The sequence below is a fragment of the Bradysia coprophila genome, assembly GCF_014529535.1.
Source record: "Bradysia coprophila strain Holo2 chromosome X unlocalized genomic scaffold, BU_Bcop_v1 contig_128, whole genome shotgun sequence".
NCBI classification, from domain to species: Eukaryota; Metazoa; Arthropoda; class Insecta; order Diptera; family Sciaridae; genus Bradysia; species Bradysia coprophila.
In genome coordinates, this window is record NW_023503295.1 from 1169445 (window position 1) to 1187404 (window position 17960).

At 33.7% G+C, this 17960-nt stretch overlaps 1 long non-coding RNA gene across 1 annotated transcript; it reads left to right on the forward strand.

Annotated features, from left to right (window-relative positions):
- Positions 1 to 6803: 6803 nt before the first annotated feature.
- LOC119067699 lies at positions 6804 to 15944 on the forward strand. Its single transcript, XR_005085987.1, has 3 exons — positions 6804 to 6814; positions 15271 to 15457; positions 15869 to 15944. It is a non-coding gene; the product is annotated as an uncharacterized LOC119067699 (long non-coding RNA).
- Positions 15945 to 17960: the final 2016 nt, after the last annotated feature.

The window sequence follows — 17960 nt, forward strand, 5'->3', positions numbered from 1 at the left end:
TTTGTGTTCATTTCAATCTAGGTCATCACCGAACTCTTATTCGACCCTGAATACGCACACTATTAAACCATAAAAAACCTTCTTTTGGTCTTGACATCCGAGTCAAAACACATTCTCTAATCTTTAAATCATTTTCTTCCTCGACATAAATGAGTTTTTATGTAAATTAAAAGCACACACTTCCCATTGAATAATCGGAAGAGCAGTCATCGTTTAGTAGACGAATGTTGTAATTAAAGTTTTAATTAAAGTTTTCTAATGGCCCTTTAACAAAATTTTATCATGGCATAGATATACACACGTGCACAGACAGACACACACACACACACTCACACGACTCCAACGAAAAAGGTAAGTTATTAATGACGCCTTCTTTCAAGATTTATTTATGTGGCCTGCTCTTTTTTAGATATATAATTAAAGTTTTTGCTGGAGAGTAAGGCTGGCACTTTATACAGCGATGGTACTTGTTTTCTTCCTTTATTTTTAGGTTTTATTGAATTTAGCTGCAAGGACGACATTAAACCTATATTCTGCAAATGCTATGACCATCCAAATAACACGATTACAATCCATGCACTCTCTATCTCGCTTCGAATGTGGAGGAAAATAAAAAAAACACAAACAAACAATTCGGGATTTAAATCCAATGCCACAACTACAAACTAAAACCAGAAGGACTTATCAATTGTCCTAAACGAACAAAAACGATTTATTATGTGGCTAAATCGATATTACTTATTTACTAAAAATTACCGGACCATGTTGAATCGTTAATACATAGCCGCTGTTCACAAGGGTTCACAAAAAAAAAAACCGAAAGAGAGTAAAACCTCAAAACATAGCCCGTACGTACATATGCATCTCGAACAAAACATGTTAGAAAATATACATCGAAAAACAAAAACAAATTAAAGAACGGAACTTGGAAAACAATATATTCAACTTGGTATTTCCCTCTGGTTTTCCATATAAATTTACAGATATATGGCGAATTCTATGTACCAATCGACAAAATGTAACGTGGTAACGGCAATAACACTCTCTAAAATCGAAATGGTGTATGCCGATGTACCATTTTGAGAGAATTTTGTTTTTATCAAGTTGATTTAACATATCAGCACCGTATGGTGAAGCGTTTAAATTAAATTAATTATGCTATACCATACCATACCATCTCGATGCGATGGTGTTACTTCGCCAATATTCGCAATTTCAGTAAGGCTTTCTTAATTTAACTTGAATTAATTAATAATCTAATAATTGGTCGATAGGTCCAGCCGAAATTCAAATTCAAAATGAATAAAGTGATTCGATCCGAACCGATTGTTTATTTATGTAACAAATTTAAAGAATTTGCTGAACGCAAAACGAGGTTTCTCCATTTCATGTAACAAATTTAAAGAATTTGCTGAACATCTGTAACACGGTTCACAATAGAATTACCGATATGTATAAGGAATGGTAAAAGGCGAGAGAAAGCTGCTAGCTGCTCTTATGTACGCTAAACCATAGCGTTTATTTTAAGAAAGTTTCGTGGTTATCTCAATATAAACTACATCGGAAGTTCCTTTTATCTTTTATGTTATAACAACTTCCCATCCAAACGTAGTGCTTATAATACATACATGCACTTCCTTTTGGTAACAAAACTTGAATTGGCACTTTGACTTTGGCATAAGATGAAATGAATATTGGGAAGCATCGAAAACTGAGAGTATTATTTAGCACATTGTTTGGAAGCGAATGGAAACTTTTGTGTCATGGCTTCTAATTTTACAATGTTTGGCAGTCATTATTACATCGGTTCAGTTATTGGACTGACAAAATCGATTATTTTTTGTTGTTTTTGTTTCACTCTGATTAGTGGAATAGTCTTCCGTGCCGTAGCTTGACCTTATTTTCATTCATTTTAATACAGTTTGTTCAAAAATGAAATGCACAGTTTTTAGTATTTCGAGACATTTCAAAATTTCAATCTGTCAGATAGTAAAGGATGCGTTTAATTAACCGGCGCATTAACAGATTTGAAATTTGAATGGTTTTTTCCACAGCTACAGATTTTTGCATGTTAAGTTTCTTACATTTTTTGCAAATAGCATTTTAATAGTAGGAAACTTACATTTCGTCAGAAGAAGCGAACGGAAAAATGTAAATTTATTTTTAGTCTGAGTGTTGTTCTACATCTATAATTTCTCTTAGATAGTGTCTTTATTCAAAGAAATCGATGGTGTTGTACAGCGGCTAACTGTTCAACTTCAATTAGCAGCAAAAAATGATCACGGAAAAAAATTCAATTATTCGAAGCAAATTTAATGTTGAAAATTTGGGTCGAATATTTAAATATTTGTCACAAATATTTCAAATATTTATGGGAAATAAATTCAAAATTAAGGTAAAAGCAAAATAAAATGATCGAGTCTGGTTTTTGACAATTGAAATTCAAATGGCAAAAACCAGACTCGATCATTTTATTTTGCTTTCATTTTATTTATGACAAATATTTTAAATTATTTGTCACAATTTTTTTTAAATATTTATGACAAATAATTTTGAATTTATTTCTAATAAATAATTTAAATATTTGTTGTAAATTTATAAATTATGTGTCACAAATAATTTAAATATTTGTCACAATAAATTTGGAATTTATTTGTCACAAATATTTAAAATATTTATACAGTGAACGACATCTCAAATGTCTCACTGTCATTTTTTTCAGAGAATGTCATTGTGAATTTGCAATGACACAATAAAATTCTCAGAAAAATTTGACAGTGAGACATTTGAGATGTCGTTCAGTGTAACAAATAATTTAAAATTATTTTATATATTTGTCACAAATAAATTGCCAATTTATTTGTTACAAATATTTACATATTTGTGCCAAATATTTACAAATTTGTGCCAAATATTTATATATTTGTAGAAAATAATTGTTGACAAATTTTTTTTCCCTGATGCTTATTCGTGTTTCCAATATCGTCACTTCAAGTGCTGATAAAACTTCTTGTAAAAAATGTACTAAATGTATGCAGATGGTCTTTCTACAGACTTGAGTATTCAAAGACCATCGATTTGTTTGAATAGAAACACGATCTAAGAGAAATCATAGATGTAGAACAATACTCAGACTCAAAATAAATTTACATTTTTCCGTCCGCGAATTCTTCCTACGAAATCTAAGTTTCCTACTATTAAAATGCTATCTGCAAAAAATGTAAGAAACTTAACATGCAAAAATATGTAGCTGTGGAAAAAATCATTCAAATTTCAAATCTTTTAATGCGCCGGGTAATTAAACGCATCCTTTACTATCTGACAGATTGCAATTTTGAAATGTCTCGAAATACTAAAAACTGCGCATTTCATTTTTGAACAAACTGTAATAAAATTTTCCGATTATTAACCGGTTACAGACGGCTGTCATCTGTTATCGACTACGACAGCAATAATAAACGACAAGCTCTGACTAATGAGGCTTTATGTAGAAAGAAGCATGTTCAAAACAAATGAAGTAAAAGATTTCAATCTATGAAAATCTTCGATCAAATGAAGTAATAGTTTGAACAGTAAAACTGTTAATATTCTTGCCGACTGTGACAGGTTAAATAGTTCCAGGAGAGTTCCCGAATCACACGAACAAAGAATTTTCAACTATTTAACAGAGGAGAAAAGCCACAGAACCTAATATTCACGACAAAAAGCTTACAGCTAAGGGGAAAGAAGAAAGAAAGAAAAGATCTAAATCAGAGTCAACACAAAAAAGGAAACTTTTTAAACAAAAACTCAAAAAAGAAAAGTTAATCCGGGGAAGGATCCAGCAAAGAATTCACGTCCGTCGTTGGCAAATTTTCAACAAAGCTTAATCTTAACTTTTCCAAATGTTCTTTGAAAATCTCTACAGCGGCAGTACGATGAACCTCAGTCGTCGGATTATGACGGGGTTTATCAAGAATCATCTTCAAAATTTTATTTTGCAGGCCTTGCAACCTTCCCTTATGGCTCAAAGCAAAATCTATCCAGACAAGTGCTGCGTATGACATACTTGGCCTAAAAATTGATCTGAAGAGTAAGATCTTGTTTTTGGTAGAAGGTTTCGATCTGCGATAGTTTTTCACGTTATTTCTTGCTTTTTGGGCTTTGTTTGATTTTAAAATTGTTTAGAGTAGTGTCCGATTGTTTTCGCAAGCGATTTTTGTTTTTCCCGAATGAAATTTCGACGAACGACGTAGCATGAGCAGTGAAACGGGACGGTTACCAACAATTTTGCTCGTAAAGTTGTTCAATGGAATTCATGGAACTCGTCAATTTGAGGCAAATGCTGAGAATAAGAGGCCGAATGCCAATGTGGAAACTAACAGGAGGGATATCAAACGGAGCCATATCCAGGTCAAGCAGTGAAACTCGATGATGAACGAAGGCTCTGGTCCTGGTGGCAATGTGTTGCAAATACGGTCTGTACCGTGTAAATGACACTGAACTGATACGCTCGAGACAAAGTGCAGCATGGTTTGGAGAAAACTCTGCCTCCCGTTGAAGCAGATACGTCAGAAGAATGATTCCCACCAAAGCTTGAAAATGGGCCTACAATGAAATATCGATGTGTCTGAATGAATGGTTTGTATGACGTGTGGTTTGGTAGGTCTCCTGCTACAGATAATTTTCTTCACGATACCAATTCGGTACAAAAGTGTTTCCGAGAACGAGCTCAGGTGGTTGGTTCATCTCCCCACTGCCGTGTAGTTAGTCCGACCACATAAATCGAGCGACGGTGGTTGAGTTAGTTACCTTGGTTCATCCGTGGTATGTAAGTCAAAGTAATGCAAGTAGTGGCCCCATCACTGACAAGGTTCATCGTACACAATGTGCCGAAAAGAGTGCACAATTGTGCTCTGGTATATAATGAACCAAGTCTACGAGAGAGAAAAGGGAGGATCAGGACTTAATTTTCATTCGTGATCATTCAAGTCAAAGTCCTCACGTCCAATAATCTCATGGGATAGCCCACAGGGGCAAGCTTGTTATTACGAAAGTCAAGTCTAGGCAAGACAGTTTCGACCTGCGATTGATGGGAGGGTACAGCCAGTGACTCATCGTGTTCCATTAACAGGTGACGACTGCCAAGTTTCGAATTCTTAAATTCACGAGAATCGGCGCCCTGTACTATAAAGTAACATCATCCCGAGAAAGTTTTTGAATTCCTTCTCTTATCTGCAAGTAACAAAATAGCTGCATAATACATACAAAAGATACACAAAAATACATTACATTTTGTCCCTATATGTATCCAACCCCACATATATCTCGTTCAGCTGTTCAACTAACCTCCTAACGCCAAAACTTTGATTGCGTTTTGACTTTAAAAGTTCTGGTTTTAAATCAAATTGATTTACTATTGAAAGTAGTGGGAAATGCCTGAAAAATGTCGTATGGTATTACATGCAATGCAGAGCAATTCAATCCGTTTTTCGTACAAACTTAAAAACGTTCGGTTTTATTTTTCGTATAACCCATAATGGTTGGCTGAAGTTTAGTTACGAAGTTAATATATATTGTTTTTCATACTTATAACATCTAACGATGTGTAGAGAGTGTAAAGTTACTTGATGTTTTAGGATTATATTCGTTATTTTGTTTCAGAAAGATTAAGCTTTTGCCTAAATGTTAAAACATTGTGTGTATATGTACGTCGACGTAACATACATACTGTGTGCTTCGTATTAAACTATAATAATCTATGTTCAAGCGTGTAATTTATTATAAATTATGGAGGACTTTTTACCTTTGGATAAAACCTATTTAACAAATTTTCCTAAGCGAACCACTATCACCACATTCTGTGATCACCTTTTGGGATAAATAAGGGTTAGTCGAATAATATCTATATTCATGTAACCGTTCAAGGTCGCAAGAAAATCAGAAATGCTTTCGCTTCGGATCAGTGGTTGGATTTATGTTGGAATATAAAACTGAGGATGAGACTAAAACAAGATAGGTATATACACCATGATATATTGTTGTTCTAACGAGCAACATGTTTAATTTGTGTGTATTATGAACGATAAAACATATTTTTACTAAGGCGTTTCATGAGTAGGGAAACATACTCGGATTCATTTCTATAAGCTAAATAATCTTTGAAGTTGAAAACGTGCCACGGTCTTTACACCTACCGTTTTATCACAATGTGCAGACGGTGGTTCAAAGAAGAATTAACGCACAACGTCTACTACGATTAAATGCTTTGTAATTTGCGGCCAATTGCATGGATTTGATAATTGCTGACCTCACTAATGTCAAAAGTAATTCCACCAAAAGAGGCAATGAATTCAAGAACTTTGAGATTTTGCAGAACTCATTTCGCAAACTTCTCAAGCGAAAGATTCTGGCCACATAAGTGGGAAGTAGTTTTCAATATCAAAAATGCCCAGGTGTGGGCATACATTTCTTAGAAGTGATAAATAACAACACCTCAGAAAAATCCAGGGTAATTGTTGAAGACAGTTAAAAATAGGAAGAAGCTATAGTAAATTTCGGAATTTTTTTAGTAATCTCAGTAAACAAAATTCTCATTATAAGATCTGAACAGGTCAACGGAAAGCTTCCTAAAAATATCAGAGTCTGAACTTAACTGACCTGGATTTACCTGAAATCTAAAGTCGAAAAAAACGGTTATTTCAGCTGGTTTGTATAAGGAGTCGAAAAAACGGTTATTTCAGCTCGTTTGTATAACGAGTCGAAAAAAATCGTTTATTTCAGCTCGTTGGTATAACGAGTCGAAAAAAACGTTTATTTTAGCTCGTTGGTATAAGTCGAAAAAAACGGTTATTTCAGCTGGTTTGTATAAGGAGTCGAAAAAACGGTTATTTCAGCTCGTTTGTATAACGAGTCGAAAAAATCGTTTATTTCAGCTCGTTGGTATAACGAGTCGAAAAAAACGTTTATTTTAGCTCGTTGGTATAAGTCGAAAAAAACGGTTATTTCAGCTGGTTTGTATAAGGAGTCGAAAAAACGGTTATTTCAGCTCGTTTGTATAACGAGTCGAAAAAATCGTTTATTTCAGCTCGTTGGTATAACGAGTCGAAAAAAACGTTTATTTTAGCTCGTTGGTATAACGAGTCGAAAAAAACGTTTATTTTAGCTCGTTGGTATAACGAGTCGAAAAAAACGTTTATTTTAGCTCGTTGGTATAACGAGTCGAAAAAAACGTTTATTTTAGCTCGTTGGTATAACGAGTCGAAAAAAACGTTTATTTTAGCTCGTTGGTATAACGAGTCGAAAAAAACGTTTATTTTAGCTAGTTGGTATAACGAGTCGAAAAAACCGTTTATTTTAGCTCGTTGGTAAAACGAGTCGAAAAAATCGTTTATTTTAGCTCGTTGGTATAGCGAGTCGAAAAAATCGTTTATTTTAGCTCGTTGGTATAACGAGTCGAAAAAAAACGTTTATTTTAGCTCGTTGGTATAGCGAGTCGAAAAAAACGTTTATTTTAGCTCGTTGGTATAACGAGTCGAAAAAAACGTTTATTTTAGCTCGTTGGTATAACGAGTCGAAAAGAACGTTTATTTTAGCTCGTTGGTATAGCGAGTCGAAAAAAACGTTTATTTCAGCTTGTTGGTATAACGAGTCGAAAAAAACGTTTATTTTAGCTCGTTGGTATAACGAGTCGAAAAAAACGTTTATTTTAGCTCGTTGGTATAACGAGTCGAAAAAAACGTTTATTTTAGCTCGTTGGTATAACGAGTCGAAAAAAACGTTTATTTTAGCTCGTTGGTATAACGAGTCGAAAAAAAACGTTTATTTTAGCTCGTTGGTATAGCGAGGCGAAAAAAACGTTTATTTTAGCTCGTTGGTATAACGAGTCGAAAAAAACGTTTATTTTAGCTCGTTGGTATAGCGAGTCGAAAAAAAACGTTTATTTTAGCTCGTTGGTATAGCGAGTCGAAAAAAACGTTTATTTTAGCTCGTTGGTATAGCGAGTCGAAAAAAACGTTTATTTTAGCTCGTTGGTATAACGAGTCGAAAAGAACGTTTATTTTAGCTCGTTGGTATAACGAGTCGAAAAAAACGTTTATTTTAGCTCGTTGGTATAACGAGACGAAAAAAACGTTTATTTTAGCTCGTTGGTATAGCGAGGCGAAAAAAACGTTTATTTTAGCTCGTTGGTATAGCGAGTCGAAAAAAACGTTTATTTTAGCTCGTTGGTATAACGAGTCGAAAAAAACGTTTATTTTAGCTCGTTGGTATAGCGAGTCGAAAAAAACGTTTATTTTAGCTCGTTGGTATAGCGAGTCGAAAAAAACGTTTATTTTAGCTCGTTGGTATAACGAGTCGAAAAGAACGTTTATTTTAGCTCGTTGGTATAACGAGTCGAAAAAAACGTTTATTTTAGCTCGTTGGTATAACGAGACGAAAAAAACGTTTATTTTAGCTCGTTGGTATAGCGAGTCGAAAAAAACGTTTATTTTAGCTCGTTGGTATAACGAGTCGAAAAGAACGTTTATTTTAGCTCGTTGGTATAACGAGTCGAAAAGAACGTTTATTTTAGCTCGTTGGTATAACGAGACGAAAAAAACGTTTATTTTAGCTCGTTGGTATAGCGAGTCGAAAAAAATGTTTATTTTAGCTCGTTGGTATAACGAGTCGAAAAGAACGTTTATTTTAGCTCGTTGGTATAGCGAGTCGAAAAAAACGTTTATTTTAGCTCGTTGGTATAACGAGTCGAAAAAAAACGTTTATTTTAGCTCGTTGGTATAGCGAGTCGAAAAAATCGTTTATTTTAGCTCGTTTGTGTAAGGAGTCGAAAAGAACGTTTATTTTAGCTCGTTGGTATAACGAGTCGAAAAGAACGTTTATTTTAGCTCGTTGGTATAACGAGTCGAAAAAAACGTTTATTTTAGCTCGTTGGTATAACGAGACGAAAAAAACGTTTATTTTAGCTCGTTGGTATAGCGAGTCGAAAAAAACGTTTATTTTAGCTCGTTGGTATAACGAGTCGAAAAGAACGTTTATTTTAGCTCGTTGGTATAACGAGTCGAAAAGAACGTTTATTTTAGCTCGTTGGTATAGCGAGTCGAAAAAAACGTTTATTTTAGCTCGTTGGTATAACGAGGCGAAAAAAACGTTTATTTTAGCTCGTTGGTATAACGAGTCGAAAAAATCGTTTATTTTAGCTCGTTGGTATAACGAGTCGAAAAAAACGTTTATTTTAGCTCGTTGGTATAACGAGTCGAAAAAAAACGTTTATTTTAGCTCGTTGGTATAGCGAGTCGAAAAAAACGTTTATTTTAGCTCGTTGGTATAACGAGTCGAAAAAAACGTTTATTTTAGCTCGTTGGTATAACGAGTCGAAAAAAAAACGTTTATTTTAGCTCGTTGGTATAGCGAGTCGAAAAAAACGTTTATTTTAGCTCGTTGGTATAACGAGTCGAAAAAAAACGTTTATTTTAGCTCGTTGGTATAGCGAGTCGAAAAAATCGTTTATTTTAGCTCGTTTGTGTAAGGAGTCGAAAAAAACGGTTATTTTAGCTCGTTTGTATAAGGAGTCGAGAAAAACTGTTTTTTAGCTAGTTTTGTCAAAAATGTTAAAATTATATCCATAAGATCCATTTTGAAAGTGTTGCAAATAGAATTGAATACAGACGATTCATGGATTACTTTGGGGGAGAAGAAACAGTTTGAGATCTCGTAAACAAAATAAAAATTGACAAATTTGCCGATCACGAACATATGTCGTCGATTTATATGCATCTGTTATGCATAGCAAAAAAAGACAGGAACATGCAACGTAATATTTGGCTTACATGAAAGTTGATCGCACAACTATAAACACCAAAATGGTTTTGTGAGCATTCTGGACAATTAATATTTGGATTAAAATAAAAAGTTATTTTTCTTTTCGTAGTTTCAATGATGTATTTCGTATTTTTTTAAATTATAGTTTCTTTTTTTGGGATAGGGTTTTTGCTGCTGGGAGAGAAAACGTACTAAAACGTTAAAATCTGTCAAGAGATAAAAATAAGGATCAGCTAAATATACTGAAATCAAACAAATTTCGAACGTTAACGACTGGACTTCAGGTAAATTCAGGATTCCGTAAAAATTCGTTTCAGTTTTAATCAGATTCAGGTAATCCTCCCTGCAGAGAATAGAGGTCCGTAGACTTTCGTCATGATGAGGTTGTTCAACCATGATGGTTCTGAAGAAGCGAAAAGAATGTATTCTTAATGAAGGTAAATCATCCTGTTCAAGTAAGCGCGCTCACTCTAACGAAAAGCAACGGTGTCCCGAAAGCCCCGATACTTGCAATGAAAAAAAATTAAATCTCCACAAAACACGGCTCAAATTCGAATTAACCGTCACATTAAACCCAAATTGCAACATAATCTATGTCGATGATAAATTGATATTATTAGAAAGAAAATAGATAATCAACAATCCCTTGGGGTGAACGAAACCACTTTCGCCAAATAAAATCTGTCACATGCTCTTTATTGACCGATTCACTAGAAAATAAAATATGTCAAGCATTTGTATCGTCCGAAAACACATAGATCAAAAAAATGGGACTCTATATCGGGATATTGAGGTTTATATACAGAAATATGATGTAAAATAAAACTTAAGAATCCCACACACACACATCAATATATGGACTGACAGAGAACATTGAACATTATTTACAACATTCTACCTCATCTCTCTTCTTCTTTCTTTTTTTTTTGCTCCCCAAATATTGAATTTTGCTTGGAATTTTATTATGCTTTTGTTGAAAAATGTGAAAATTTCATCCCATATCACTGTCACATTAAATTCAATAGTATCGATGTTTGGGTTATGTGTAATTCATTTTTAAAATGAAAAACAAAAATGGAAATATTATTTTGAATTCGAAATGTATTTGATTTGTTATTCTGGTGTTTTATTTTCGGTTTATGTCAATTTTATGCAAGACTTAATGCTTCTGTAACTTATTTTTATGTTTTTTTTTGAATAATATATAATGTCAGAGTGCTAGGTATACATGACACAATAGGTTTTATTTTTGTCGGGAAAACACCGTTTCTATTAAGCTAATAATCAAAGTTTAAATCAATTTATTATTGTTTTCATGCAACACGATTATATGTATCGTGGAATGCTTCAATTCGATTAGTTGGCCGTTTGCAATTAATCGTATCATCAAAAATATTTTTTAGCAAATGTAAATAGGATTTTATGCACGACAGCACGATGTTGCACAAAGTCGTCTTTTCAGCACTACTACTAGTCGTGAGTTTTCCATCGATAATCAGAAAGAGTCATAAAACTTAGTGACATATTTCTGACCAAGACATGCTTCAAATTGATTTTTTACCATGATGGCTCAGTTTTGGCCAAATGGAGATCTGGTTGTGTTCTACATTTTTCTTCATTTGACCAAAAATGACCTATCATGGCTTCATGGTAAAAAAATCGATTTGAAGCATGTCTTGGCCAGAAATATATCACTAAGTTTTATGACTACAAAACCAACATACGTACTTTTAAAATGACTGTTATACCAACAAAAATATAGAATCTAGACCTTCATTTGTTGGACCAACGTTTTGTGGAACCCATCAACACCCATCAGATAAATTGATCACATCACTTCATTTCCGTTTGAAGATAGATAAAATTAACTTGAAAAGCATTTTTAGCCCCGTACGAAGTACGAAGGGGCTTATAGGATTACGATGCCGTGTGTAATTGATGGAATTCGAAGCAGACGGTAAGGGCAAAGTGTTTGCCTATGTTCATAGATGACGAATCCGCAATAAAAATTTGGGCCGTCTGTCCGTCTGTCCGTCTGTCCGTCTGTCCGTCTGTCTGTCACGTCAATATCTTGAGTAAATCAAATCCGATTTCAAATTTTTTTTTTCCCTGGAAGATAGTCAAAATAGTGAGGCTAAGTTCGAAGATGGGCAAATTCGGGTCGGCCGCCTAAGTGATTTAAGGTCTTTTGGTGATATTTATGGCAAAATAAACGATGGAAATGTAAATGACCCGGCAAATGATAGGTATTGTCAATACCAATCCAGGAAAAAAAATGTTTTTTAAAATCGGGTGAGTGGACCGTGAGTTAGGGCCTTAGAAGTGAAAAGCTACTAGGGCCCTATGTGTATTTTACATTGAACTCGAGCAAATTTCATCCGTTTTTCGTAATTTTTGTTTCATTTGAAAGGTAATCAAAGGCCGAATAGAATGTTGTTGAAAAAAAAATTAAATTTGGGTCCTCGGACTAAGGCCGCTACTAGGGCCCTATGCGTATTTTACATACAACTCGAGTAAATTTCATCCGTTTTTCGTAATTTTTGTTTCATTTGAAAGATAATCGAACACCGAATAGAATGTTGTTGAAAAAAAAAAATAAATTTGGGTCCTTGGACTAAGGCCGTTACTAGGGCCCTATGTGTATTTTACATATAACTCGAGCAAATTTCATCCGTTTTTCGTAATTTTTGTTTCATTTGGAAGGTAATCAAAGGCCGAATAGAATGTAGTTGAAAAAAAAAATAATTTGGATCCTCGGACTGAGGCCGATACTAGGCCCTATGTGTATTTATACTCAATAAATTAAAATTTTAGGGCTATTTGAAATTTTTGTTTTATTTGAAAGGAACGTCGTACGGGGCTTCGTAATTGCGCTATGCGCAATTTCTAAGATGTACACATTTCATAATAATTTGCCTTCAACTAGGGTGACAGACGCACTAGGGTCACGTACGCAATAGATATACGGGTTTGTACGGGGCTCAGTCGCAGCAAACGCTCCGACTGTTCTGATGGCTCGTTTTAAGACGAAAGCGAATTAATCTACCATTAGTGACGACGCCATTTGATAACATTTTACGTTCAAGGTCCCCATTTTCAATCATGGGAGATGATTCTCCCTGGAAAACTACGTCACTTTTGTACAGAATGCCTCACCTAAAACGATGCAGTTAGATTCAATATTAGGGTTACACTTTTACGACTCCATTCAGTGGTTTGCTCTGTTTTCATACCTCAGTATGAAGGCGCGTGTTTTTATTCAATCCAGAGCCTATTTCTTAGATTTTTTGTAGAAATTTTAGAATTTTCTAGAAATTTTTTACAGAAATTTTAAATAAATAAATTAAAAAAAAAACGACCAGCTGAAGCAAAAGCATAAAAGTGTAACCTTATAGTTGAATCTCACTGAAAAATCATATGAAATTAATCGACAGATGATTGGAACAATGCGATTTAAACAAAACCAACCAAATGCGTTAAGACGAATCAACACAACGCGAAATTGTAGCCTAAATTTGTGCGCAAAAATGATACATTTTCGATGATAACTTTGTATCCACGTCCTTTCTGATGGAAAAAGTACGACATTTGGACAAATTCGCCTTCAACAAATATATATACACAAATTTAGCACTAGTGCATCAACATTTTGTAACGTGTTACACAAACCACTTCTTCGACGTAAGATTGATTAATATTTACTTTCTAATAAAATTATCACATCGCGCACAAGCATAGCAATCATAATACGTACAAGAGCATACAATTAAGAACGTCTTTTGTGTGCAACCCCTAGAGAAAATAAATCCCATCAGTGCACAGCAGTAGTTTCATTACATTACATTTACAATAAAATCTATCGACAATATCGAAAATACAAGGAATGTAATAATCAAAAAACATTTTTCTGATAATCTAATGGATTGTCATGTCTCTAATGTTTCGCATGTGTGACGATGATTAAATAAAACGCAGGGGTACATTTGCGCACGTTTTTTTTTTTAAATGATACAAGTAACTCACCTTGACCGACGCAACGTTGCAACGTATCACGATATAATAACTAAACTGTTAAACTTATCGATCATTTGTTGAAAGTAGTGCCAGATGTTTGATACCAAATTTTTTACTTTATTCGTTTTAACACTCTGAATAATCTTTTTTAACTGCAAATGAACCAAAATGCACTGAAAATTTTCTTATAATATAATTTTATATCAAAAATGAACCGAAATGAACAAATGAAAATCTAGATTTGAAAAAAACTTTCATAAGTTTTGGCACGTGTACGATACTTGGTATGTCCAGCTTTGTGGTTGAGTTCAGGAACTAATTGAAATTTTATTTCAATTATGATTCGCTAGACTTATTCGTGTGCAAATTGGTATAGTGTTCGATAAAGCACTGTATCGAGAACCGCTGTCGCCATGGCCTGATGAGAATAACATTTTTCAACTGCATATTAATGCAACGTGTCGAAGGACATATTAAATTTTCTCACAGATCGAAACAGTTGTCGAAATGTCTTACTAAAATCTAGATTACGCACGTCATGCCGCCTGGATGAATAAAAAATTTTCGCATCCAAAATACATCAACCACTCGTGGATTGATACAATCGACTTCGCCTCGGGTTGATAATAATTGACATTTAGTGCGATAAAATACCATCAAACGATCCTGTTACATAACAGTTATTTAAGTAACAAGAATCGTATGAAGGAATATTATCGCATTAGATGTCAAATTGCCAATCCGAGGCGAAGCAGATGTTGGCAAGACATAGTGTGCGATAATATACCAGCATACCATTCGTGTTGCATACAACGTTTTATGCAATCAAGAAAATCGAATAAATACCGAAGATAAACTTAGTGTGACTTGAGAAACACGTGAATTACATCGCACTAGTGCGATAAAATCCCTTGCAAATCCTTTATCGCACTAGTGCAATAAAATACGTTAATACGACATTGCACACAGGCTGCGTAAGTTACAAATATCATCACTGAATGGTACAAATAACTATTATAAATTACAGCTAGTTTTCGAGAGTCTGAAATGTCAACATGAGAAAATGAGGGCCGGATACCATTTTTTTTCTAAATGAGTATCAGTAGCCGATTATTCGAAATTAAATGTCTTTCTTTTCTTTTTTAAATTGCGTAGCTTAGCTCAAGGATGGTCTGATTTGAAAATAGTTAGGTCCCATTTGAACGAGAACGATTACGAGGTACTGAGTCATCAGTTTCGATTCAAACCAAATACTATGTTGCCATCTCGTTTCATTCGAATGAAACACTTGTGATTATTCTTAATATCATTGTGGTTATCCTTAATGACAATAGAAATTCGAATATCACAGTCGGCCACCATACAAATATTGTGAAAACAAAATGTCCGTCGTGTTAGAAAAATTGTGTTTTTAATTAATTTCAACAAAATAAATCAAAATAATTTCGAAGAAGTGAGACCAAATTGCTTGTGCGTCACTGTTGTTGAATTAACAGAAAGTGTACATATCGTGAAATTTTGTTTTGCCTTGCAGAAGTACATTAAATGTGAAAAATCATTGTCGAAATCAAGTAATTTACTAAATGTGAAACCAAATTCGTGATAATTAAGGTCCAAAATAAGTATTCGTGACGTGAGTTTATGTGTTCATTAGGCATGGGCGATAATGATAATGATTATCGATAATTATCGATTATCGATAATCGATAATTATCGACTTTTTTTATCGAAAATTATCAAAAAAATATCGATAATCGATAATTATTGATATTTTGATAATTATCAAGATATCGATAATTCGATATATGGATATTTCGGTCCGAAAATCCGATATTTATCGATATATTCCGATATATCGGTATATTATCATGAATTTTCAGATAAATATCAAAATATCGATATTTTGATAATTATAGAATTTCGATATTTTGATAATTATCGATATTTTGATAATTATCGATAATTATTAAATTATCGATAACGATATGATTAATCAATTATCGATAATTTATTTCGATTGATATTATCGATAATTTTGAACGTCTCCCATGCCTAGTGTTCATGCCTTGATCTGGCAGATTTATGTACCTAAATATAACCCATTTTTCTTCGGTTTTTGGTAGTGTGTCTAAACTGAACGCTCGGAGCCTCTTAAAAATAAATGAAATTTGAGTGAAAAGAAAGTTTTGCGAAATAAACAAAACATCGATCGATTGTTTGAACAGATTGACATAAATTCAAAGAAAAATATCGAAAACAGACTAAGTGTTTAGCTTGTACAAAAATGAAAGCAGGCTCCTCTTAAAATTTCAGAAATGCTCGTAAAATCTTCTAAAACTCCTAAGCATGCTGATATGGATATATTATTGAGACTCAGTTCGAGTCAAATGGATTTGAGCGGAAAATGTGAGTTTTATGGCTGTTGTTTAAAAAAAAGCAAAAAAGTCAAACAAAAACATTTAAGTAATCAAGTAAATGTTCGATTTTAATATTATTTTGGGATTTTAGTGCAGCTGTTTTTATGTTATGTAATAAAATCAACGTTGCATAATGCAAATAATATATCAAGCAATAAAGTGAACAGGCTTCGAATACATACGAATATCCAACGACAACTATTTATTGCGAAAGTGCAGATATGAAAAACACAATGAAAGCCAACATGAAATAAATTATTCGATTTTATCTATTTTTCATATTTTTCCCCATTTTTTTTTTTGAGCAACAGAAAATTCAACCGGAAATATATCATATAAATTTATATGAATGTTTTATTATGATTTATTCACATCCGGTAATATTTTGTTAAAGGAAATCAAGTAAGTTATAAACAGATTTGTTATGTGGAGGTATTTAAACATTCTAATTCTAACTGAATGCCATAGCTCGTAAAAATATGTTTATCTGATGATCATATGCACAGCTAGAATTTCGGAGACGTTGTGTATGTGTGGGCAGGAAATCAAAAATTGTTTGTCTAGACGAGACACCACCTTTTTATAAGGCTGTTAAGATGCATAGCTCGTGAAAATATGTCTGAAAAATGCTTGAAAAATAGTATTCGTTTCACAAGCTGAAAAACTCTTGCGAAATTGAACTAAAATTGATGACAAATTTGAGCTTTAAGCTCTGAAAAAGCTTATCGGTGAATTTTTCTTTGATTTGGATCAAGTGCAATGTCGGATGGCATAGAGCCAACATCAACTTTTGGAGCGACAGCTCTTTACCGGATATTTTCAACAGATTTAGCCTTTGCTGTGAATAACCACAATACAAACAACAGGCAACGGGTAACAGTTCAAAGTTGATGTCAATTCAATTTGTGAAATACTGCTGCCTACCATAGATCACTTTTCATTCGGATCAACGACAAAACCTGAAAAAATTTAGCAATATTTTGACTTCGTCACTATTATCCGTCACATCCTCGTTTCTATTGTGGCTAAGTCGAAGTTTAACCACAGAGCATACAAAAAAACAAGCAAGAGAGGTTCATTTTCGAAACGTCAAATAAGGGACCTAATGAAAATGAACTCAATTGAACGCTGACATAAATTGAATTAGTTTTATTCGAAAAGTACAAGGCTCCTATGGAAAATGTTCACGTAAATTTCAAATTTTGTGGCGCGTTGATTACGGCGAATTAAAACTGAGCACACTTTTTTCAACACACAAAATGGCAGTTTACCTTGAAAATTGCGTAACTTTTAATGCGAGGACGAATATGAATATGGGTTAATAATTGGCCTATAAGTGTAAGCTGGCAAAAATGTATGGAAAAATGAGATGACAACTCGTGATCTTTGCTTCACAGAAAATTGACGCCATTTTGAACCTTTTCTCTTACGTTCACTTTTTAAACTAGAACTGAAAGTGCCACATCTGGCCAACTTTCACTTCGGTGCCGTTTATGCCGTTGGTAAATTAGGTAATGCCCGTGGTACAATCGTACACACAATATAGTCAATACATCATGTCCGGAGCGTTAGCGGAGGACTTGACGCAGTCTAACTTCCAAAAAAAGAACGAAGAAATTTTTTTGAGACGCGGCAACTATATATAGGCGAGAATTTAAGTTTCTTTCCTTTGGCCTGTATCAACACAAATCCTATTCTATCTTATTCGCGCTTCAAATACAAGCAAAACGA